Source organism: Cnephaeus nilssonii, assembly GCF_951640355.1.
Source record: "Cnephaeus nilssonii genome assembly, chromosome: 6".
NCBI lineage: Eukaryota > Metazoa > Chordata > Mammalia > Chiroptera > Vespertilionidae > Cnephaeus > Cnephaeus nilssonii.
The window spans coordinates 69890028-69915570 of record NC_137077.1 but is presented as its reverse complement, the minus strand read 5'-3'; the positions used below and the strand labels follow the sequence as shown (position 1 = coordinate 69915570).

General features: G+C 41.2%; 1 pseudogene across 1 annotated transcript; it reads right to left on the bottom strand.

Moving 5' to 3' along the window:
* Nucleotides 1-7580: 7580 nt before the first annotated feature.
* Nucleotides 7581-8264, bottom strand: LOC307101529 (ferritin light chain-like; annotated as a pseudogene). The gene has a single exon. The product of its transcript is annotated as a ferritin light chain-like (transcript).
* Nucleotides 8265-25543: the final 17279 nt, after the last annotated feature.

Here is a 25543-nt window from a genome sequence, read left to right as displayed (position 1 = left end):
CTGAAGACTGTTTTCTATGAGGAAGGAATTTAACAGAAAATTAAGGAAGGTAGAAGTTTGGTTATTTTGGTTTGCTCTTCTCAAAAAAAAAAAAAAAAAACACACTGTAAGACAGAGGTTGAATCCTAGCTGAGTGTGGTTAGAAGCTATTTAGTTTGGCTCATAGTGTATGGTGGTTGTTCTTTTACATTTGAGTTAGAGGAAAACATTTTACATTTGAGAGATTTCACATGAAATCTGAAGTATGGATTTCCTTTTTTAAAAAAATATATTTTTATTGATTTCAGAGAGGAAGGGAGAGGGAGAGAGAGATAGAAACATTAATGATGAGAAAATCATTGATCTGCTGCCTCCTGCATGCTCCTACTGGGGATTGAGTCCACAACCCGGGCATGTGCCCTTGACCAGAATCAAACTTGAGACCCTTCAGTCTGCAGGCCGATGCTCTATCTACTGAGCCAAACTGGCTAGGGCTGGATTTTCTTGGGGGAAAAAAAAAAAAAAATCAGAAGATCTGGTGATCCAGCATGGCAAAAGTCAGCTGGTATCAACTACCTGGTGTTAGGACTATGTTCCTTTCATTTTGCTGCAGGGTCTCGATTTGCATTATCTTCATTATTCCTGAAGACTTTTCAGGTTCATCCTTTGTGGGCTGGGGATAGGTTGCACAGACAGAGAATATTGCACAGCCAATTGAATGTTGAGAAGGCAGCAAGTTATGCCTATTTCAACTAAGCTACAACCTCAAGTCTTTGCCTATTCAAATATACTATGTAAAGTCTAAATAATAATTAAGTGTAACCTTATTCTCATGCAATTAAGGACAGATATGGTAAAAAAAGAAAAAAAAAGAAAAAGACCTTTTCAATAGTCAGACAACTTGAAAGAAGGCCAATTTTAATAACCTTCAATTTAACATTGGATTCTTTTATTATTAATGCAAATTTTAAAAATCATCATAAAAACTAAATAGTCATTAGAAATCACTTTGGGCTGAGAGCTGGGAGAATAATTTTTTACTTGAATAGACTTAAAATAAATATGTAATGTTAATAATAGAGACACATAGAAAGTCAGTGGGGAATATTCATGACTTACAAAGTAGACATGAGGGTTTTTAATCAAATCGAGACCTTTTATAATAAAAGTTCTTTGAATTTTTCTCTGACTTTTTTGAAGTCAAAGGGTTTCCTAGAAATAATCTCATTAAGCTGCAGTGAGACTAGCCAGGACATACAATGTTATTTCTAATTTATAGATCTGGCTGTGGGGGAAGGGAGGATTCACAATAGAGTTGTTATGTTTTTGGCGACTAAATGGCTAAACAAGGTTTGGAGCCCACGTTTAAAAAAATTTCAGATGTTATTTTTTCAACTAAATTATTTTCTCTTCTCTTCTATAACAAACAAATCCTTGTTTTTCTTTCCTTAGTAGCTTCTACCATTTTAGCTCTAATGAGTCACATGCAAAAAGGTTTTTCACATGAAAGGAAAGATCTGAGCTCTAGCCAAGTATAGCTTAGTTTTCAGTGTCTAGGTTTTACACTGTGGACAGACATACATTCTCTCCTCTAGATGTATGTGACCAAAGGTTCAAGTAACTAAAGTGAACCCATTTCTGCTGTCAAATTATAGCAAGATGTGACATAGTATCGTGTGGCCAGAGATGGGATTTGTAGATAATTTTCAGTATTCCCTTTAGAGATTATGTGCACCCAAACCTGAGAGAGCCATTCAACAAACATTTGTTGAGCACCTACTAAATAGATAGCTATGAAGCAATGGGCTTTGACAGAGGTAAGCCCACTGTGTTCTCAGAATATATCAGGATCCTCTAGTTAGAATTTAGTGGCAAATGTGATTTTAAATAACCCCTGTGGCACATCTTTCTACTTCATGACCCCAGACACAAGAAACTTGCCCTGTTAGTCCCAGTTAGAGTAATTCAAGGCAAAGACTCTTGTTAGCTAAGCTTTGGTCACATCCCCACTCCTTGGATTAACCACTGTCACCAGGGACATGGGTTACTATGATCTGTTGGATCTAGGTAATATGGCTGGAGGGCAGCAAAACATGGTTGCAGACACTGTATACTCACACAGAATTGGTAGTATGAGGGGAGACATTTTCAAAGGAAATGCTGAGAAGGCTACAGCAATAGATGTTACCTAAGTGTCCAGAGGTAGAACACCGAAGAGGAGAGTCAGGTATCATGGATATTTTCCTGCAGAAGGTATTGCCCAACCTGAGTAGTTTAAAAATGTGAGCTAGGTATTGAAGAAAGAGTAGGAATTCTCTAGGTGTTTATGTGTGTATTTATATGCAGACACAGGAGAGACTAGGTTGGACCAGGTAGAGGGAGCAGGGTATATAAATGTACAAAGGTGGGGAAAAAGAAAGTGACCTACTCAAGGAACTAAGGGTGGCTGGAGCAGAAGGTAAGATGACCAGGCAGCAAGAAATGGAGAGCTTTGTATACTATGGGATGGGAAGTCATCTATTGAATTCAAATCAGCAAATATTTATTGAGCACTTTTTAGTGCCAGTGCTCAATGTTTTATACATCCTATGCATGCTGTTCTATGCATTTCACACACATTAGCTCATCTAATCCTTACATCAATCCTATGATGTAAGCAATATTTAATATTTAATATCTAATATCTATATATATAAAAGCCTAAGCGACTGAACGACCAAATGACCAGTCGCTATGACATGCACTGACCACCAGGGGGCAGATGTTCAATGCAGGAGCTGCCACCTGGTGGTCAGTGTGCTCCCATGGCGGGAGTGCTGCTCAGCTGAGACCCATCCTGGCAGCGCACCAGCCGGGCAGCAGCCTCTCACTTCTTCAGTAGTCCTGCAGGTCCAATCTCTGGAGAATGGGTCAGGCACCGATGGACCAGTGTTGCCCTGGCCTCCTGGAAGTCAGTCTCAGGCACTGCAGCCACTTCCCCTCCCTAGATGCTCCCCAAGGAAGAAACAATATAAAAGCGGCTGCCAGGTGGCTCCTGACAACTGGTGTGAAAGTCAGTGGGATGGATATGGATCCTGGGCCGACAAGGATGTTCCACCACCCTCCCGGAGGGCTGATTTTATCCCGTCCCTCAGCCCCGTGGGACCCCACCCATGCAAAACTTTGTGCACCGGGCCTCTAGTTTATTATATAAATACTAGAGGCCCGGTGCACAAATTCGTGTATGGGTGGGGCCCCTCTGGGTGGCCTACAGGGATCGGGCTGAAACCCACAGTATAATGCTGCCTATAGCTCTTACCTGCCGCTCCTGCTCATCCCAGCCCCACTGCGCCTGCTGTGGGCTTGCACCCAATCAGTCCCCATCAGGAGAGGTTTGCGCTGCCGCAGCAGCACTCGCTGGCCATGAGCCCTGCAGCTGGTGCCCTCCCAAGGGGAGTGGTCTATGGGATCGAACTGAAACTGGCTCTCTGACATCCCTGAGGGATCCAGGATTGTGAGAGGGCACAGGCCAGGCTGAGGGACCCCACCGGTGCATGATCGGGCTGGGAGGGACTGTGGGAGGGATCCAGGGTGTGTCTGGCCCTGTCTCGCCCAGTCCTGATTGGGGCTGATTGGGGCCAATTGGGGCCGGCTGGCCAAGGAGGGACTAGGGAGGTTGGCCAGCCGGGGAGGACTGTGGGAGAGCTCCAAATGTGTCCAGCCCATCTCGCTCAGTCCCGATCATCCGCACCCCAGCAGCAAGCTAACCTACTGGTTGGAGCGTCTGCTCTCTGGTGGTCAGTGCACGTCATAGCAACTGGTCGATCAGTAGACTGTATGCCCCCTGGTGGTCAGTGTATGTCATAGCGAGCAGTTGAGCAGCCTTAGCATATCATTAGCATAGTATGCTTTGATTGGTTGAACAGTTGACCGGTCACCGGATGACTGGACGCTTAGCATATTAGGCTTTTATTATATAGGATTTAACAATTGATATGGCATGGTCATGACTGGTTAGAATGGAGTGGATGCCAGCTGTAAAGCACCACTACTTAACACTACTGATGAGCACCAGCCCTGGAGGTGGGCACTCTTATAATCCTTGTTTTACAGGCGAGGAAGCTAAAGCACAAGGTCATTAGCTTGCCTAAGCACACACGGTAGATGGCAGAGGAACCAGGCTTCAAAACTTGTCTGTAAATGGGGAATATAACACTCATTCTTTAGAAAAAGAACATGAGAGAGGTGTCCGTCTCATGAAGACAGGGACTGTGTCTGTGCTTGTTTCTTGTTCTGTCCCCAGCACTGTTTCTGACATATGGTAAGTACTCACAAATATTTGTTGAATGAATGGCTGGAAAGTTTATTGCAGACTTGAGAAGGGCAAATAAGACTGAGGCATTAACCCAGACGAAAAAACAATAAAAGCTTGAAATACAAAAACCAATTGGAACTAAGGGGGCACCAATTGGAAGACATTAAAAAAGGAAGAATACACAGAATTTAGTGCTTGTTTAGATGTGGTGAGTCCCAGGTTCCTACTTGGTGTTGTTATTCACTGAGATGGGAAATGTAAGAAGAGCAGTTTGTTAGTGGTGGGTGGTTAAGGTGAAGATAGAGAAGAGAAGATCATGAGCTCCTGTTATAGATACGGAATTGGAACATTTGCAGCTGCTTAGGAGACAATTGGATTTGGAATCCAGAGAGGGATCAGCACTGGTAATGTGATTCATAAGTAGTCAAGATGCAGGTGGAGTTAAAGGCATGGGGGTGGGTGAGATCTTTCAGGAAGAGAATATACAGAGAAGAGGCTGGAGGATAGACTCCTGGGGCAGGCGAGAGAAGAAGAGTGCAATCGGACCTTCAACTGATTTGATGAGGCCCACCTATATTAAGAAGAGTCCATCTGCTTTGCTTAGTCTACTAACTTAAATGTTTGTCTCATCTAAAAAAAACCACAAAAACCCTCAAAGAAAAACCCAGAATAATATTTGACCAAATGTCTGGGCACCCTGTGGCTCAGTCTAGTGGACACATAAAATTAATCATTATAGGAAGTGATGAATTTATTCCAGTTCCTCTGGAATTGCTCTGGTCTTTCTGGCCTTGACACTCTGGATCCAAGTTCCCCCTTGAGCTCCTGCCTTTGGCCACAGACTACAAAAACTGAGTCTGCTCACTGGAACTGTGATGGGAAGTTTCTGTGCAAATTGGGGTTGAGACCTGGGAGCTGGGACTGAATTTTGACCCAGCTTTACAAAGAATGCTTTCTGGGAGGGACTTGATATCACAAGAACTATCTATAAGTATTACTTCAATTGTTTAATTTGTGTCCAGGAAACAATTCCCACAGGGAAAATCAAGGGTAAACTGGTTCCTCAGAGCTCTTGAGGACCAAAGAAAAGACTACATTACTTTTTGCTAGCTTTTAGGTGAGCCTCATGGAACAGGTAACAGATGCTGGCTACTTGCAGGTGCAAACTAAATTGTCCTATATAAGTTTACCTGCTAGGGCCTACCTAGAGAATAGGTTATGATTAGGCCTCTTATTTCCTGAGCAGAGCAGTGTTAATGGAAAAAATGGAGATTCTAATAAGTTTGTGCCTTTCGAGTAGTGAATGAATCATGAGGAAATTTGTTTAGTGATTCTTATTACCCCCAAATACTACAAGATTAGTAAGTAAGCTATTTCTTTTCAGGAGCTAATAAGGTATTAAAAAGTCTATCTCTTCTAGAGTCCAAGGACTGATTTTATAGAGGTGGCCCTTAACAGAGGGAGTGTGACAAATTGGACAACTTCTTTGAGAATAGGCCTTGGGAGAGATAGATAATATTATCATTCTGGAATCTCCTTTCTCCCTCATTTTGCTTCAGATTGGTTGTATTCCCATCCATACTCACCACTATGGGACAGTCCCCTCCTCTGTTTGAACTGCTTGGGAAGTCCTATGAATAGTCTATACTTTATTAATTCCAAAAGATCCTTTAAAAGTGTTTACTTATTTCTCTGCTCAACTCAGCTATTAAGTTTACCTTTTCACCTGTCTGAGACTGAATCCTGGCTCCATCTTCTACATTATGTGTAATCTTGAAAAAGTTACGTTAACTTCTATTGATGTCAGTTCTCTTATCATAAAATAGTCTAATAATAAAATCGACCTCCTGGTTACCATGGAGATGCAAGAAGATATTCTCCATTATCAATGATTGGCAAACAACAAATGCTCAATAGATGTTAGCTCTAATTTTTGTTATTCTGCACCTCAAATTCTTTCAGGTTGTCTTTACAGGTATATACTGATCTATGTTTACTGAGTCAATAACAATAGAATGTTTACCTAACTGTGAATCATGCTTTGTTACCTATTGGTGACTATTTTATATTTCAAAGTGGAAACAGGAAAATCTTGTTTTTCATAGTCTGCCTGAGTAACCAAACTTCACTTGATTGGGTGCATTTAAGAAGAATGGGGCGAGGGAAGACATATTTGGGCAGTAAACCTCAATTTCCAGATCCTGTTTCTCAGCTTTCAACTGTGCAGGAAAGCTGTGATTACATTTCCGATACTGATGACCTTTTTATTCCTGACTCATCTCAGATGACGGTATAAGGAAACCATGGCTCTGGTAAATAGACCTATCATTTATTTCTTGGATTTAATAGTGTGTGAGTTGGGATTCTCTGAGCACTAATTGCCCTAAAAAGGACAATTCCTAATTGCAAATTATTTAGTCTATATTCAACTTGGAAACTTGGGAATGTTTAGATATTCAGCTGTTTTACGAGACCGTCTATTCATGTTCAGAGAATGTCTGCTGAATCCTCTGATTTGGTTCAGATACTATACAAGCTTATACAACTCTTGTAGAAGATAATTGAACCACAAGCAGTGAATCACTTGGCTTGGTCAACTCTGCCTTAAGTTTTTCAGTAATTCTTCAAACATTTGTACTGGGGACACACAAATGAATGTGATATCATCTCCGTTCTCTGGGGGCTCAAGGACAAATAGTACCTTTGTGGAAAAAATATGGCAGTTGGAACAGGAAACAACCATTTACCCATCTGTCCACCCACCCAATGATTGAATAAATAATAATGAGGCATCTATATGAGGAGGCACCAACCTACATGATTCAACAATGGGCAATACAGATGCTCCCTGTTCTCTTAGACCAGTTAAAACTCATGATAGAGATAAATAATTAAATATAAATTTATAGTAGATTGTGGTAAATGCTAGATAAGAAACCACTTATAAGTAAAGGAACTAGAGTAATAAAGGTAAAATACTAAATTCAGAAGTGATTTCTTTCTTTCTTTCTTTCGTTCTTTCTTTCTTTCTTCTTTCTTTCTTTCTTTCTTTCTTTCTTCTTTCTTTCTTTCTTTCTTTCTTTCTTTCTTTCTTTCTTTCTTCTTTCTTTCTTTTTTTTGCTGCAAAAAGCTTTATTGTTTCATTTGGTCCAATGCAGGGGAGAGGGCTCCAGGATGGTTAAAAGAATGGCTAGTAGTTTCGGGAAGAGGCTCAGGTAAAAGCCAGAGACACCAGGGGGATGCAGGAGGGAGGAGGGGTGGTGGCGGCGGGGGGGGACTCGGAAAGGTTTCTGGGCTCCAAAGGCTCCTAGTCGTGCTCGAGGGTGAGCCTTTCGAAGAGATACTCGCCCAGCCCAGCTGGGGGCCAGCAGCCTGCGAATGTTGGTCAGGTGGTCACCCATCTTCTTGATCAGCTTCACCTCCTCATCCAGGAAGTGGTTCTCCAGGAAGTCGCAGACATGAGGGTCTGCACGGGTAGAAGCCAGGGCTTGCAGGTCCAAAAGGGCCTGGTTCAGGCTCTTCTCCAAGGCCAGGGCGGCTTCCATGGTGTCCTGAGTTTTGGCCCAGTCATCCTGGGAAGGTTTCTGCACATCCTGGAAGAGAATGCGGCCGCCCCGCTTGTTTTGCAACTTGAAGAAATGCTCCGCGCCCTCTTGTTTCTTCTCTGCCAACTCGTGGAAGAAGTGGCCCACACCCTCCAGAGCCACATCGTCGTGGTCGAAATAGTAGCCCAGAGAGAGGTAGGTGTAGGAGGCCCGCAGGTGCAGGTTGGCCAGGCGATTGACCGCAGCCTCCACCTCGGTGGAATAATTCTGACGAATTTGGGAGCTCATGGTTGTTCAGCAATGAGGAGTTAAGGTAGAAAAACAAACAAACGGTGTGTTGGCTGGTCCCAGAGGTGGTTCTGAAGGTGGTGACTGGATGAGACGCAGGAGAGTGGCCGGAGGCTGGAAGAACGGGTGTCCCTGGGTCTGTTCCATCCAAACACTGTTGAAGCAAGAGACAGATCCGGGACCTCCGAGTGCGCTGCTCTTCCTTCCTTCCTTCCTTCCTTCCTTCCTTCCTTCCTTCCTTCCTTCCTTCCTTCCTTCCTTCCTTCTTTCTTTCTTTCTTTCTTTCTTTCTTTCTTTCTTTCTTTCTTTCTTTCTTTCTTTCTTTCTTTCTTTCTTTCTTTCTTTCTTTTCTTTATCTTGGACTGTAAAGATCTAAAGCCCTGAACAAATTTTTAATCAAAAGAGGTCATAGGTGAGGGTTTTACCTTAAAAGTTTCTCTGATTATATGAGTTTGTACAAAAGCAATTAGGAGTACAGATAGACATAGCAATAGAAATGTAGTAGATGCCCTAAGTGGAAGAAAGCCTGTATATTAGGCATTGGACTTTGAGTAATTGCAGACACAAAAAGCTAAGAGTTCTCTATGATGAGCATAATAGCACTGACAACAGGAAACAGAAAAAAAAGACATGCCCGGATATAGGAAACACGATGGTTGGACTTGGACAAGGACAGGTCTTCTCTTTTATGTGGTCCTGGCAGCTGAGAACCTCACCAATGTCCTAGAGAGAAGAGTATTTACATTTGCAATTATTTATATTTTACTGAACATATTTCTGTTTAGATAACTATAAATAATATGTATACAATTCATTTAATCATAGGGAGTTGTATTTCTTTAAACATTGTCTAATTTTCCTCATCAGGTCCTGAGTTAAAAAAACTTCTTATTGTTGGGAAGTACCTGTGTCATATGGAACCAACCAACACTACTGTCCCTATACCTCAAGCAGGTACTGAGTACAAAGCCCTCATTCAATTTTGATACAAGGCCCTGAACACTGAGGGTAGGGCATCTGCAAAATCTGTGTATCAGAAATAACCAAGGAGCCTGAAGAAATAATGTGTCCCCATCCTGGGAGATTCTGACTTAGGAGGTCTGGGGGAAATAGCTGGGAATATGTTTTTGAAAAGGCTTCTCAGTTGATTCTGATGTATCTAGACTGCCCCAGGGTGGCTGTTTCAGAACTATTTAAAAAATATATATATTTTATTGATTTTTTTATAGAGAGGAAGGGAGAGAGAGAGAGAGTTAGAAACATCGATCAGCTGCCTCCTGCACACCCCCTACTGGGGATGTGCCCGCAACCAAGGTACATGCCCTTGACCAGAATTGAACCTGGGACCTTTCAGTCTGCAGGCTGACGCTCTATCCACTGAGCCAAACCAGTTTCGGCTGTTTCAGGATTATTGTACTAGGTTAACTGTATGATTTCTCATTTCTTTCCACTTTGTGGTGGGTCACTCATATTAAAACTTAAAAATAGACTTATATCAATGGCAAGTTAAAATTCTTATCCCCTTCCTTTGTCCCACTCTCTCTTCTTCATCTTTTCCACATTTTTCATTGAATCCTAAACTTTGTAGATATATTGCCCAAACCCTGCTTTGAGATAAAGAAGATAAATAACTAAACGATTTAGAGAAATCCTTTACTTACTTAGCCCAGTGAGTTTTCCTGGGAGAATCTCGGTGTCAGGTAACAACTCACAAGTGAAATGCTTTACGATGCATGTGATCGGGTTGAAAAAGATGTAGGGCAGAGCAGTTGGCAATCTCCTGAAATCAGTACACTGTCCAGCTGGCTCTTTCCGACCTGGCCCTTCTTGCCTCCGGTGTGCTGATGTAGTGTGGTGAGCCTCATTCTATGACTCAGGACTCAGCTTCTGTGACCTGGCAACCTCACTGTGGCCCTTGGGTTTGACAGCTGGTGCTGGCTTTCTTTCTGGGGCTGGTGCCTCGCCTGGGTCGTATTCTGCCAACTTGTATTTAGCCTATCAGCCCTCTTTGCTCTCTCCTGGCTTCCTGTACCTTAGGCCCTTCCCTAGGCAAATGGCCTTTTGGAGTCACACACCCAACCAATTTTTCCCCAGTATTTGATCAACTTGATGGCCAAATAACTTCTTCCTTATTTTAGCTGAGATCTCTTGTCATAAAGTAACCATTATCTCCTTATCTGGTCTTCTGAGGACCAATAGCATCATAGGACCCATTTTCCATTCCTTTACTCTCCTCGTTGATTCAACTCTAAACTCCCACTCTTTCTTTTCTTTTAAAAAATATTTTTATTGATTTCAGAGAGGGAGAGGGAGAGAGAGATAGAAACATCAATGATGAGAGAGAATCATTGATTGGCTGCCTCCTGCACGCCCCTCACTGGGGATCCAGCCCGAAATCTGGGCATGTGCCCTGACCAGGAATCGATCAGGGCTCTTTTTTCTTTACATGACTAATTATTATAAAGCACTTTGAACAGTGTCTGATATAGAATAAACATATAGGATTTATTATTTTGTCTATATCCCTTAATTGTACTGTGAACAGAGATAGACTTACTTCTCAAATAAGTAACTTCTCTAAATAATAATAAGGGCCAGATTACTGTAATGTTCCTTTTACTACACTGCAGCAACATGCCGCTTTCCACTTTCCTCCCTCATGCCCCCCTAATCCTCAACCTCACACACCTAAGTTGCTAACTTTGAACTTGTTTTCAGTGACAGTGACCTTCATGTTCTTTTTCTCCTTTATGTGTCACTGGTGGTTACTTTTTCCTCTTGTCAAATTGTGAATGTTTTGGCAGTAATTTAATTGTGATAAAAGGCATACAGATGTGTTTTCCATTTTCATTTTCTATACAAATTGCTTCTTGTTTTATAATTTGTTTATGATAGGAAGTTATGAAATAGACTTATATACGTTTACATTGCTCAGAAGCATTGTAGAACAGCAGACATTTTAATTTCATTCTTCCTAGGTCTTTTTACAGACTGGGGTAAAATTCCCCCCTAAGATTAATCACATAGAGTATGATCAAAATGTTTGCCTTGAGCCTGGCTGGCGTGGCTCAGTGGTTGAGCATCGATCTATGAACCAGAAGGCCATGGTTTGATTCCCTATCATAGCACATGCCCAGGTTGTGGGCTCAATCCCCAATCCCTGGTATGGGACATGCAGGAGGCAGTTGATCAATGATTCTCTCTCATCATTGATGTTTTCCTCTCTTTCTCTTTCTCTCTCTCTCTCTCTCTCTCTCTCTTTCTCTCTCTCTTTCTCTCTCTTTCTCCCCCTTCCTCTCGAAATCAATAAAAATATATATTTAAAAAGCTTGCCTTGAAATAATTTTTGGGGTGTACTATGAAACATCTTATGGAGACCTCATACTATAAGACTTGGTTTAAGTATAGACAGAAGACCTGCTGTAATGGCAATAGTCAATGTAGGCACCTGAGGTTGGTAGGTTAACTAATAAAGTCTGCAAAACTGTGAATCATATATATATGTATCTCAAACTTTTAATTTAAACTTAACATTCATGGATTATCTTTTGCTGTGAGGTCCAATTTTTCCTTGTTATGAGCTCATTGCTTGGAGTTCCATGTCCTCATTCTTATATAAACCACTTTCGTCATGCATCATTTACAACATCCAGTTTCAATTTCTTTAAAGTGGCGCAAGATCTTAAAAACACTTGTAAACTGAGTGTAGTCTCTGTCTAGACCAGAATTTTAACATATTTTCTTCCAAACTTTTACAGTTACCTTACCCACACCTCTATACCAGTACACAGAAATTTTTAAAGCAACTCACTTTTGTTTTGTTTTTTTGAGACATTTGACTACATTTTTATAGAAATGAGAAGGCTAAAAGGCTAATTCCAATGTGACCCTGATGTTTGGGGGGCTAGCAATCTGAATCTGTGCCAGTAACCTAGTGTACATTCTTGATAACCTATAATTAAGTCACTGCCCCTTCCTCCACAATCTGTTCTTGTAAGACCTGTTACCTAAATGCTCACATTTTAGAGAGGCCATAAACCATGAACAATACACAACCCCCGGAGGGGGTTATCAGCACTGGCACCAGACCAGGCCCTTGGGTGTGGTCTCAAGGCCTCCATCCTAACACACGGGACTTTTTGCAAAGCCCATGAAAGGTCTGGTAGTCCCATCCATATTTGGGGGACAAAGAGGCTGGAGGGAATAAAGAAAGAACTTCCACCATGTTGGTTTGCTCAGACTTTGGAGGCAACTCCTCTGAGACCGCCTTCATAATAAAGCTGTGTAACTCCATTTCTGTAAGCGTTGCTTGGATTTCTTCGGTCTTCTACAACATCAACAACCTTTCTTTTTACCTTTACATTTCACCAGTTTGCATAATATTTCATATAATTCTAATAACAACTGCAATGACTGTGAGCATGTCTGGGAAGATAGATGAGTGGTTCTTTAGAACTCAGCTGATGGACACAGAAGTGCAGAGATTGCTGGATAACAGTATATTCCTGGCCATCAGTTAGTAGATTTTGAAGAGGGAGAGAGATTGTTAGATGTAACCACATGTTCCAGTTTGTGCCTATTGTCTTGGCTGCATTAGTATGGGCACCCTTTTCACTCTTCAGGAGGTCCTGGGTAATAAATTCTGTGATCACCCTAGTGTTGGTTAACCCAGTTAGTCTGGTTAATTAGAATAAAAGAGATTTTCTACTGAATTTGGTTAAGGTTTCATTGTAGTTGGGGCTTGACATGCCTATACATTAATTCCTTGCCAACTCGTTGTTAGGATTGGAGTTATTGAGAAGCTGGAGTTCTTGATTAAGATTGGGGATGGGGCCAGGGCTGCTGAGTAGCCCAGGAGGCTGTGGAGGGGCTGTGACTGAGGCTTCCTAGGTCATTCTGCTGCAATGGGGCTCCCCAGCTTCTGCTGGATAGACTCGCTCATTCAGCAGATGGGCATTGGATACAGTCATGATCTGGAACACCAAAGTTGACTTTCATTGACATAGAAATCACAAATGCATCATATTCCTTTGTGTGTGAGTGTGTGTGTGTGTGTGTGTGTGTGTGTGTGTGTGTGTGTGTGTTTTAAGCAATGGTAAATGTGGTTAACTGAAAATTATGTGAAAATATAAGTATCTCTTTTTACCTTCTGGCAGTGTTTCCAGGGCTGGGTCTCCCCAGCTTCATCCATCTTCTCCAACTCTGTAGGCACTTTCTTGTACTCTTCCTTCCTCAGTGCCTCTCTTGGTTCACGCCCAACACTGCCTTTTCCTCATCTGGTTCAGAATCCCTGAGAGGATGCTAAATACCACTGTGTCCTATCTGTGGAGGAGCAACCCTGCTCCCCCTAGCCAAGTGATTGCAGAGGACCCTGCCCACCACACCCACCTCTTCATTTTCCCCTCCTAGCAAGTGTGGACTAGGATACGAACCTGATGCCTTTGATTTGGTGTCTCCTTTGTTCCAGCAGACCTCAGTGTCGCTCTTCTGCAAAGGATTGTTCAGAGTGTTGCTATTCACACGTTGTAAGTAAAGAGATTTGTGTTATGGCTTTCAGACTTTCAAAAACATCATAAAACCTGTTATCTAAATGAAGTCTTGTGAACAAGCTCAAAGTACAAAATGGCCAAGTGGTTTGAGTAGGTGGAGGTGTCTGCAGTCATCTCCATTACTTCCCTGCCCCCCATCCCTATGGCCTCTCAAAGCTGGCTGAGGAGCACAGTTTAACAACACTGGATTACTGTAATCACACATCCGTTTAAGTGGTGCAAAATGGGTGTGCACTGGGCGATCACCATCCTTCCAATGTCAGCCAGCCCAAGTTCTCTCCCTGGAAGCAATGGCACTGCTCTGCCATGTTCACCTGGTGATTCCTTGTCTGTGTATGAGCAAATGCATATCCATTCTTTTTTTTTTTTACTCTTTTTGCTGGAATTTGCATTTATGATTATGGTCACTTCCCTCTTCAGCCTTTGAAACCCCAAAGACCCAAAACAACACTTTATCAAGGTACTTTGGCATGTGGTGGCTGTTCAGTATGGTGACCAACCAGCCCCATTTACCTAGGGCTGAGGGATTTAACTGCTAAAACTGTAGCAGTCCCAGGCAAACTGAAGCATTCGGCCACAAAGCCACAAGGTCACACTCTTCAGGGCACCAAAAACCACTACTTCCATGACCTGGGCCAGGTGGTTTCTGGTCCCTATGATTGGGTGGACCGGAGTAGTTCAAGGAGTCTAGTTAACACTGTTTCTTTATTCTTGGCCCTGGACTTGATCTGAAAATCAATAGCAAGGCTATTTCAAGGAGATAGATTAAACAATGCCTTTTTGTTTTTAAAATGTAGTTAGAATATGAGCACTATCTCTCTTTTTCCAGTCCACTTTCATGTAAATTAATAGATAAAGCTATTTTTAAGGTTACTTAACAGAGAAGTATGGGTTTTCACCCCCTATGGATTTTGCTTATCCTTTATCGCTTTACTTTATTGGGCATACATAAGTAAGAGTTGGCTAAAGAAATCAGCTCTCATTAATCACCAAGTATAGTAAGCTGTATTATCTGGCAGTATGATTAAATGGGGAAAAAAGGGCCTGGAGTTGTTCATGGACTGTAAGAAACTGGAAAGTTCCCTTAGACCTGCAGAGCCCCAGCTTCTTTGTCGCCTCATTGGAGACACTTACACCTGCCTAACAGGATTGGCATGAAATGTCAGAGTGTTTGGCAATATGCATTTGCTTGATAAATGTTAGTTTCTTTTCTCCTTGGCATGATCAAGGTTCTGCTTAATCAAGTATTCTTATTAGCAGAAAGTGATTAATATGTAAAGAATAAAGTATGTCTACCATTATAAATGCACCAAATAGGCATGCAGGTGTGGAGAATTTTCTGGGTGATGGAAATATTCTATATTTTGATCTGGATAGTGGTAACATGAGGGTTTGCCTATGTAAATTTTCACCAAGCTATTAAGATTTATATATTTTACTATAATTCTGTGTGAAATATTGATTAGAGTGTTTTAGTAATTAAAATGCTAGCTAAGCCTGATATTACACTTCATACTACAATTGACCCTTGAGTAATACAAGGCTTAGGGGCACTGACCTCCTTGCACAGTTGAAAATCCATGTATAACTTTTGACACCAGCCTACTATTGACTGGAAGCCTTACCAATAACATAAATACTCAATTAGCACATATTTTGTATATAATAAAAGACTAATGTACTAAGTGTTCGGTTGTCCATTCAACCAATCAAAGCATAATATGCTAATGATATGCTAAGGCCACTCAACCGCTCACTATGATGTGCACTGACCACCAGGGGGCAGACAGTTGACCAGTAGCTATGACATTCACTGAGCACCAGGGTGCAGACGCTCTGACTGGTAGGTTAGCTTGCTGCTGGGGTCCGGCCAATCAGGACTGAGCGAGAGAAACCAGACATGCTCTGGAGCCCTCCTATGGTCACTCCCACAGTCACTCCCCTGCTGGCCAACCTCCTGCATCCCTCCCAGTCTCCGATTGTGCACCTGTGGGGTCCCTAGCGGCTGCCAGCCACCGGCTGGGGCCTCCCTCTCTTCCCCCGGCCGGCCTGCCCCCTGGTCGAACTCCCAGATGAACTCTGGTCGAGGAGACAATTTGCATACTACACTTTTATTATATAGGATATTTAACGTTTACAGAGTGGTGGTTACTACTGTGTTCTTTGTACAGTGGGAAGGAGGGTCTAAATCTGTTGCATTTTGTATTCTATTCTTTGTGCAATGTATGGTAAAATATTGCCTTTTTTCCCTTTTGTTATTTGCTTCCCAGAAAGCCTCAGCTAACCAAGTTTTGCAGTAGTTCAATTCTTAACCAATATTTGAATATGAGGAAGACAGCCAAAGTCTCTACCCCCTGGGGCAACAGCCTTATAAATAATTTTGGAAAATGCATTTGGAAAAAGTCTTTGGGCGCTGGGTCTACACAAAACTCACTCACAGACTCTCGGTGACAACACTTAGCACAAAGCAATTGGCTTAAAAAAGAGAAAAACACTAGCGTTTTGAAACTAATTTTTATATTGCATCATTCATTATAATCTCTCTCTCTTTGTGGCATCCTGTGTTTAAGGGAATAATGTGATCATCTATTTCCAGAAATGGTTTGGATAACTTCTTGGAAACCCTTCCCACGCATTTGTATTTTGGTATCTCTCCATTATTTCCCACTCAGACAGACTGACCACAGGGACACTGGGAGTCTCTTGGGCTCTGGAATGCACCAGCCTCCTACTTTCACATGCCAGGACACACGTGGGATCTTCTAGAGAGGAAAGGGGGGAGTCATGATTCGGAGAAGAAGCTAAATATAGGATTTGGCTCAACTGAGGGAAAATGTAGCCACCACTACCACCACCACCACCACTACCTCAAATCACAGGGAGGTGGGGGATTTAAGGGAGCTGCCTGGGATCATCTCATGACAGACAGTGTCCAATTCCCTGGTTGGTGGTGACAGGTGATCTCAGAACAGTAGCTGGGCAGCCAGCCCAGAGAGCGGCCATTCTATATTGGAACAGCAGAGTGGAAGCTCTGGGGAGGCAGGGCTGTCTCCCTGAGAACCCATGAGACTGAGAGATGTGTTTCAACCTACTAAAAAGAGATTTCCCTTCTGGCACAAAGTTTTCAGATGAATTAGTGATTATGAAAAACTAAGCAAGGAGGGAAAATTATTAATTCTGAGAAAATAGAACTTTTTATGAGAAAAGATATATAGAAAACTGCATGATGCAGTGGTGAGTAAATATTACATAGTCATATAATATAATACTGAGTAATGGCTTAACCCAAAAAAGTATATTTGGGAAGATGAGCAGAAAAGTAAGAGTTGTACACTGTGTGTGTGTGTGTGTGTGTGTGTGTGTGTGTTATGTGTATGTGTGTTGAGTTATATAAAAGTTACTGTGTCATTTTTCAACTGTATGGAGTTAATACCTAATGTCTAAGTTGAAAAATCAAGAACTAGCAAAATAAGCACATTATTGAGAAATATGGAGGTAAGAAAGAGGTATAAGACTTGAAAGTAACTGCCCTCAGGAAATAGAAAATAAGAATGTAACTTTGATCATTGAAATTAAGTTAAAAATTAACCAAAATTTCTCTTAAGTCCTTTCAGCGGATTCAGTTACTGAAATTAAAGTCACCTTTCTTGAAGAAATTAAACAGAGAAATAGAGCAGCTGACAGGAAAGAATTTTCATTGAGTGGAAAACAGAGCCCAGAGCTCTTACACAGTTAATTAAAGCCGTTGGTGCGCAGGCATCTCAACATGGGACTCGGGCTGGAAAGTGGCTTTTACCTCATGCTACTTGTCTTTGGAAGCTGTTCAAATTTGAATCCGCAAAAAGGCACCTCGCTAGATCCCGAGAGCTTGAGAATACGACCAGAGTGCAAAATAATGGCCAAAGCATTTACTCTGCGGCTTTGACCTCACCAACTGCGTCTACTGCACTGTAGCCACTCTGCACCCTTCCCACCCCCATCGCAGAGTTCTCTGCAGTGGGTCATAACCACGCTCACATAATTTCCTGAATTCCGGATTTTTGCATGCCCATCCCTAACTCTGCCAGAGTGTTTTTTAGACAATGCAGAATCATCCTTGCTACTGTCTCTGAGCTCCGCCTACCACAGGCTAGAAGCCCAGAAACTACATTTCCAGAATCCTTTGTCACTAGTGTTCCTAGTTCTATTCTGTCAGTGGGAGGCACCTGGGAGAGATATGAAGCAGAATTGATACACATTGTTCCTCCAGCAATTGGGGGGTGGATGGTGGAAGATGTAAAGACTTTACTGGATATGAGATTTTGCAGCAACCTCTAAGGCAAGCAGGTCAAACTTGCGACCCGCAACGAATGTTTTTTGTGGCCCAGCCAATATAACAGTATGTAAGGAACATTTTAATAAAAATTTTATAACTTAATTTTTACAATATCCTGTTACACATAATTATTAATAAAAACTACAACGTTTGCTAATGACTGATTACTATAATCGTGTTGTTTTCATTTCCCTCACTTGCCTTACCCGCAGACGCACCATTTCTCTCCACTAATACTAGCAGCGAATATTTTAGCAGCCGATGGCCACGTCATTAGTCGTGGACTGACCTGTTTGGTATGCACAACAGGAAATATTTTGCTTTCAGAGAACAAGAAAAATAGGTTTATTTGCGTTACACTTATTAATTTGTGCAGTTTATTCAGTGTCCGGTAAGTTAATATTCAAGAAAAATATTAATTTTTATTAAAATGTTCTATTATTTTATGTTAATGATTACTCATTTATTTCAGCCCTTTGTCTTCAGCATGTCTCTATTGAAATAAACCTACGTTTCTATGAAAATTGAAGCTTTTGTTTTTTTGCGGCCCACATAAACTTAAACCTGGTTTATTTGGCCTGTGTTAGCCTTTGAGTTTGACATGCTTGCTCTAAGATAATACCCTGAGAATAATCTGCTGTAGTGCGTAGGCAGCCATAATCACTGGGGATAATTACCTGTGATTCAAGCAAGTTTTTGATTCTCTGAAAGCAACAGCAAACTAGAGAGCTAGTGATGTTTCCACCTGAACTTTGGATTCACAAAGATCTGGATTTGAATCTTGACTCTTCCTTTTTAAAAACTATAACCCTGAGCTAGAGTTGTTATTCTTGACTTATTTTTCCCCCAACTATACAATGAGGATCACATTACTTATCTCATAGGCCATGAGGAATAAATGTAATATGTGTCAAAATGCCCAGCAGACATGTCACCAGAGTAGGTACTCAATAAATAGTAGCTATTGCTATTATTATTTTATCCTCTGTTTGCCACCTGCCACTGTTATTATTTATGCTATAGCTGCTGGGCAATCACTAGGCAAGAAACCCATGTGCAGGTGCTGGATTGAGAAGCTGGGATTGCTCGCCCACTCCTTCTTCCAGAGGCTTCTCCTTTTACATCCAGAATGCCCACATCTTCCCTTCTCTCTGCCTCCAAGAGTAAGCCTGAGCCTACCAGCTATCCACCCAGACCTGTCTGTGTGTAGGAAGCCAGGACTGATCAAATTGACTGTGACCTTGGTACATGTGTTTTTCTTTGCACAGTTTGCCTCTTTCAGTAACCCAGGGAGTGCAGTAGTCCCTTCCTTTTTCTCCATGTGATCAGTGGACATTTAATTGACATTTTGGCTCTTCTTCTTTTTGGGGGCCCATCACTCCCTCCTACCCTCCTGAGGTCTCCATGCTTGAGACAGATTCATTCTTATAGCTTTGGGGGCTTTCACAACAAATCTCATTGCAAGGCAAGACCCTTTCTAGGTGAAGTTATAGAATTCCTGATTTGGAGAATTTCTTTCCTATCCCCCCGTTTATTTGTGAAACACCAGATGTTCCAGCTGATGGGCCCTAAAAGTGATTTTCTCCCTCACTGATTTAAAAAATTGGACCCTTTTGCTATATAGCACATGATCAAACACTTTAAAATATATAATTAATTAAACTGTTTACTGAAACTGACAAGCAGGCAAGTAAATGGAAATGAAATAGGGAATCTATAGAAATAGCCTGAGAACAGCCATCTTCACATAGGCCAGGGGTCCTCAAACTTTTTAAACAGGGGGCCAGTTCACTGTCCCTCAGACCGTTGGAGGGCCGGACTATAGTTTAAAAAAAACTATGAACAAATTCCTATGCACACTGCACAGGAATCTTATTTTGAAGTAAAAAAACAAAACGGCAAAAACACCCGTATGTGGCCTGCGGGCCGTAGTTTGAGGACGCCTGACATAGGCTGATTGATCCATGGGATACCCCGAAGTCTAAGAAACAGGGTCCTGTGGAATGGAAAGTGGCCAGTCCAGACATGAAGATCACCACATTTAGTCTGAAGTTTCTACTTCTCTCTTGCTGAAACTACAGATTCCTAGCAGAATCTTTGGACTCTCCTTGTTTTCAAAATATATGGGCAAGCAGGGAGAGCGAAAAAATTTTAAAAAATGAATGTATAGAATTAAAGTTGTCATATCATGATCTATTTCATTTCTGCCACTATTTCTAGTTTCTTCTCTCTCTGTCCTACATTTCCAAAAGGCTCACATGAAACAGGACCCAGGGGAAGGCAAGGTGCTGTGGGAGGAGGCAAGGTGCTGTGGGAGGAGAGGGGTCAGCACAAGTCTCTTTCTATCCTTCACCAGAGACCCTAAAATGAGACACTTTAAGACCCACAGACGATGACCTGTGGTGCTGTAATAGAGAGGGTCTACTTTCTCTCCTAGCAACCTGTAACTAAAAACAAATCAAAATAAAACACCTTCATTAAGAGTATTTCTTTTCCTTGAATGAAACATATGAAATATCTGTTACTGGGCATAAAACTTAAAACAAAAAATAATCAAACATCTTTTTCCTTATTGTGATAAGAGCTATGGAAAGGGAAGGATGGGACAAGGAGAAAGTCAAGTGCAGGGTTTCCTACGTAGTGACCCTGTGTTGGTCAGCTTAGTCTCTTTGACAGTTCACTTCAGTTGTTCATTTTGGAAGTGGTTAGCCGCTCTACAGTGATTAAGTACTACTCAGAAATCTGTGTGACTTTTAAAAAGCTTTCCATGATCCTCAGGGTGGAGCATCAGAAGAACAGACTGGGATGAGTGGGGAATGTAATCGTTTTGTCAGGGACAGGAGTTGGGAGGTAGACAAACTGTCATCTATAGGCCAAATTCACCCACCACCTGTTTTTGTAGATAAAGTTTTATTGAAATCCAGTGATGTCCATTTGTTTTCACAGTGTCTATGGCTGCTTTTGTGCAATATGGCAAAGTTGAGTAGTTGTGACAGAGGTCATTTGGCCCAAAGTTGAAGCTACTATCTGGCCCTGCACAGAAAAAGCTTTCCCACCTCTGGTTCAGGATGAAGTGTTGTTGTAGCTAAATTAATCCACATTAGCTGGTGAATGAGTGGGGCAGCCTGAGTGAAATTAAGCCAAGAGCCAAATTTGACCATTGAAGTGCTTTACAACACTTTGTAGTAACTGAAAACTATGACTTGCTAATGTACTGTCATATTGTTGGTGTCATGTACATGAAATCATTCAGCCATTCAATCATTCATGATGGTTTAAGCAAATGTTTGCAGTCACATCACCCTACATGGGTTTGGTGAAGAGTGAGCTTCCAATATTTGTTAAAGTGAATGAATTGCCCTGGCTAGCACCTAAATGCCAAGCAAATGAATCTGAAAATTGAACTCCTTTTTCCTTCCAGGATGAAATGGAAATATTTTAAGAAGTCTTGATGCATAAAGAATTTTTATGATTTGTGAGAAAGATGGATACTAGGATATAAGATTACTTACAATTATGCAAATTTATATTATAAAATTAAAATATTATTTAAAAAATGCATCTTCATGCCTTTGTTGCCCCAGTTCTTCCTTTCTTTAAGGACAGGCCTTATAGAATAGTGAGTAAGATAAGTAAAGGCTCTGGTGCCAGAAACACCTTGGTTTGAATTTTGGCTCTACTATTACTAGCTGTGTGGTCTTGAGCAAGTTACTTAACCTCTCTGTGTCTCAGTTACCTAACTTTTAAAATGACAATGATAATAGTACCTACCTCATGGTATTATTATAAGGATTAAATGAGATAAGACAGATAAAGACTTAGTACTGTGAAGGTGGCAAGTTAGCTATTATATTTCTATTCCCCTCTCAGAAAATCCAATCAGCTCTATCAGAATCTTAATGTCTTGTACTTCCTTCTCAACACCCCCCTCCCCCTTATTTACCTGAGATATCAAAGACATAGGCTGTTTGTCTGGGTCATTTGAAAATCCTGCTCTGATTATGGGAAGGTGGGGTCTCTATGGAAACGAGAGCCTGGGTGGCAAAGAACATCCTGCAATTATGTGAGCCAGCTACTCATATTCTGGCAGCACAGTCTTTCTGGAAGAAAATCATGTGAGTCACAGAGGGAATGGGCCATCTCTCCGGTGCTGAACCGTGACCAATGGCTTGTCAATCACAAGAATGGCTTTCTGTCTTTGTTCAATACAAGTTTTTACCTGTTTCATTGTTCTGACTCGGGCCTGTCTTTAATTCTTTCATTTAGAAACTCTCTGACAAGAGGTGTTATTAAGCTGCTTCCTTGGCTGGCACGAAGTTTATTCCATCAGATTTTGGATATTTTGCTGTAATTGTTCATGTATGAGGCAGCGTCCATTGGTACTTTTGCATCTGTGCTTTGGTCATTTCCAAGTCTTCTTTGTGTACCTTTCATCACCTCCTTTTACTAAAAGGACAGATATTAGGATTCAAGAGAGTTTAACCAGGTGTTGGTGAATCTGAATCATGCTTTTGGAGGAGAAAACTCCTCTGGCAGGCTCATGGTTGATAGTGGATTCAACATCTATCTGTTCTTCAATATATCTATCTGCTGTGATACTACAAAATAATATTGTTTGACTTTTGGGCCTATCTAAAGTTCCTCTCTTAGCTATTCTCATCTCCTCTTTCAACCTCATTTGTGTTCTAGATTAAAGGGGAATCATAGGTGTTCATGTAATTATCTTTGTCTCTTCAGACTCATTTCTTACCACCACCTGCCCTCCCTCCAGTCCCCTTTGCACCATCACACATATTTGGATAAAGGGAAGTACTTTGTGGTCCTGTGATCACTGCAGGGTTTCTGTGATGTTTATATCAGTTCCCATATGTGAAGACACTTATTGCCAATGTGTGGCATAGCATAGATGTTTATTGAATCTCTAAATCTGAATTATAAGTTATGTGTCACAAACAGAATTGTGTTTTAGACTTGTGATAGAATCCCAGCTCTGTCATTTAATAGCTATGACACTTTAAGCTCATATATCATTCACTTGCCAAACCTCAGTTTTTCATCAGTAACCTGGTGGAAAAAAAAAATTGCCCTGTGTTATCAGAGAGATGAAATGAAAATATATAAAAAGTGCTTTCTAGATTGTAAAGGATGATACAAGTATATAAATTTTATATAGATAGTTGTAACAATTATAACAGTTTTCAGCTGGAAGTGATAATAAAAAGTTAGGATTAATTATATATAGTTTTTGATTTAATTCAGCTTTGCTCAATGGCTCCAGGGCCTTCATCTAAATACTGATAAAGCAGAAGAGTTTTTGACCTTGCTTTACAATAAAAGCAAATACACACACAAGCCTCTCACATCCATCAAATACACTAAATGCTTAAGACTTAAGCTGGGGAGAAGTGGGTGTGGCATCCACAGCAGGATGGCTGGTTGGCTTCAGTAGTGCCTTGGGGTCAAGTGCTAATAGTGAAAAGCCAAAGTTATCTTCTCTGTGAATTGCCTTCCCTATGCATGGAGAAGATAACTCCTGTCAGAAACAATGGAGGAAACAAATGATTCACCATCATCATCTTATGCATTAAACTTGTTTTCTAGCATATGGTTTGAAGGCTAGAGGTTAGCACAGGACTTGACAGAAAAAGAGAAAGACCAGAGAAGACAGAGAATACATAATAGGGAATGTACTAGTAGAATGCTAAGAAGGGTACAGGGCCAGGCAGACTATAGGTGCCTTAGAAGTAAGAAGAATCTCTGGAAGAAAGGTACCTGGTGGGTTAGACAAGGCTGAACCTTCTGTGGGGCCAGCTGAGTGTCAGAAATCAATACAAGAAATTGGGTAAAGAAATGTCACTTGATATCAGTTTCAAAGATGCAGTCGATGCAGGCAGAAGCATCTACTATGTTTTTAGACACTGTGGAGGGTACTTTACAATTGTAATTTTACTTAGTCCCTGTAGAAATATTATGAGAAAAGTTACAGATGAATAATCATAAAAATCAGAGAAGCTTAAAGCTATTAGCTTAAATGGAGGGTATTGATATGATTCTAAAATCTGTTTTTTCTTTGCTTTCATATATAGAAAGTCAAGCTAAGGTATATCACCCATGCCTAGGACTTTTGTCCCTCTAAATCAGGGGTAGGGAACCACTTTTCTGCCAAGAGCCATTTGGATATTTATGACATCATTTGGGGGCCTTATAAAACTATCAACTTAAACATTAGCCTGCTATATTTGGTCAAACATTTAATTAACTCACTCCTAATGCTTTGGCAAGGCCAGACCAAATGATTTTGCAGACCTTACTCAGCGCACAGGCTGGATGCTCCCCACCCTTGTCTAAATCCATAGGCTTTCTCCATTACTGTTGCTTTCATTGCGGTGAGATTTTTGTTATCCTCACCCAAAAGCACTGTGTTAGCAAATAATCCTGCTCACTGATATTCTGTTTTTTCAGCCACATAGGTTTGTACTGCTCCATAGCCGTATGTCTTATATTGAGCTGTGGGGTGTGGGTGAAAGTGACCTGTGTCACTTCTAGTAGAAGAGCCAATGAGAGATGCACCATGCTTTCTTCTACTTGCCACAGCAACTGTTAACCCTCTAGTGAAGTGTCTGAGACTAGTGAGGAAACATGGAGCAGAAACCCCGTGGAAGAAATGAAATTTCATTGTTAAAAGTCCATAAGATCGCCGAAACCGGTTTGGCTCAGTGGATAGAGCATCGGTCTGTGGACTAAAGGGTCCCATGTTCGATTCCGGTCAAGGGCATGTACATTGGTTGCGGGCACATCCCCGGTGGGAGGTGTGCAGGAGGCGGCTGATGGATGTTTCTCTCTCATCGATGTTTCTAGCTCTCTATCCCTCTCCCTTCCTCTCTGTAAAAAGTCAATAAAATATATTTTAAAAAAAAGTCCATAAGATTTTTTGCATTGTTTGTTATGTAGCATAACCCAACCTGTCCTGACTGATACAAGCAGGAAATGGTGGTTTTCATTCATGATTTCAAAGGCTGTGTTCTTACATAGGAAAAAAATGGAGAAATAGATGTATTGGAGTAAGAAGAAATGTAAAAACTCAACAAGTCATTTTCTTGTGTTTAATACTAGTGAACAAAATCTATCAAGTTTTAAATTATGTATACATTTTAGGTGGTCTATGGTTTTTCGAGATAATAACTATTAGTTTGCTATGGCTGCCGTAACCAGAGTCTTGGTGGTATAAACAACAGAAATTTCTTTTCTCACAGTCCTGGAGACTAAAAGTCCAAGATCAAGGGATCAAGAAGAGTTGGATTCCTCTGAAGGCTCTCTCCTTGGTTTGTAGATGGCTGTCTTCACATCATCTTCCTCTGTATGTGTTTGTGCCCTAATCTCCTTTTCTTAGAAGGACATATCATATTAGGGCCCATCCCAATGACCTTAGTTAACCGTACTTACTTCTTTAAAGACCCTATCTCCAAGTTCAGTCACATTCTGAGAGACTAGGGTTAGAACTTCAACGTATGAATTCAGACCATAACAACTATGAAATAGTACCTGCTACATAATATATACTCAAAACATGGTT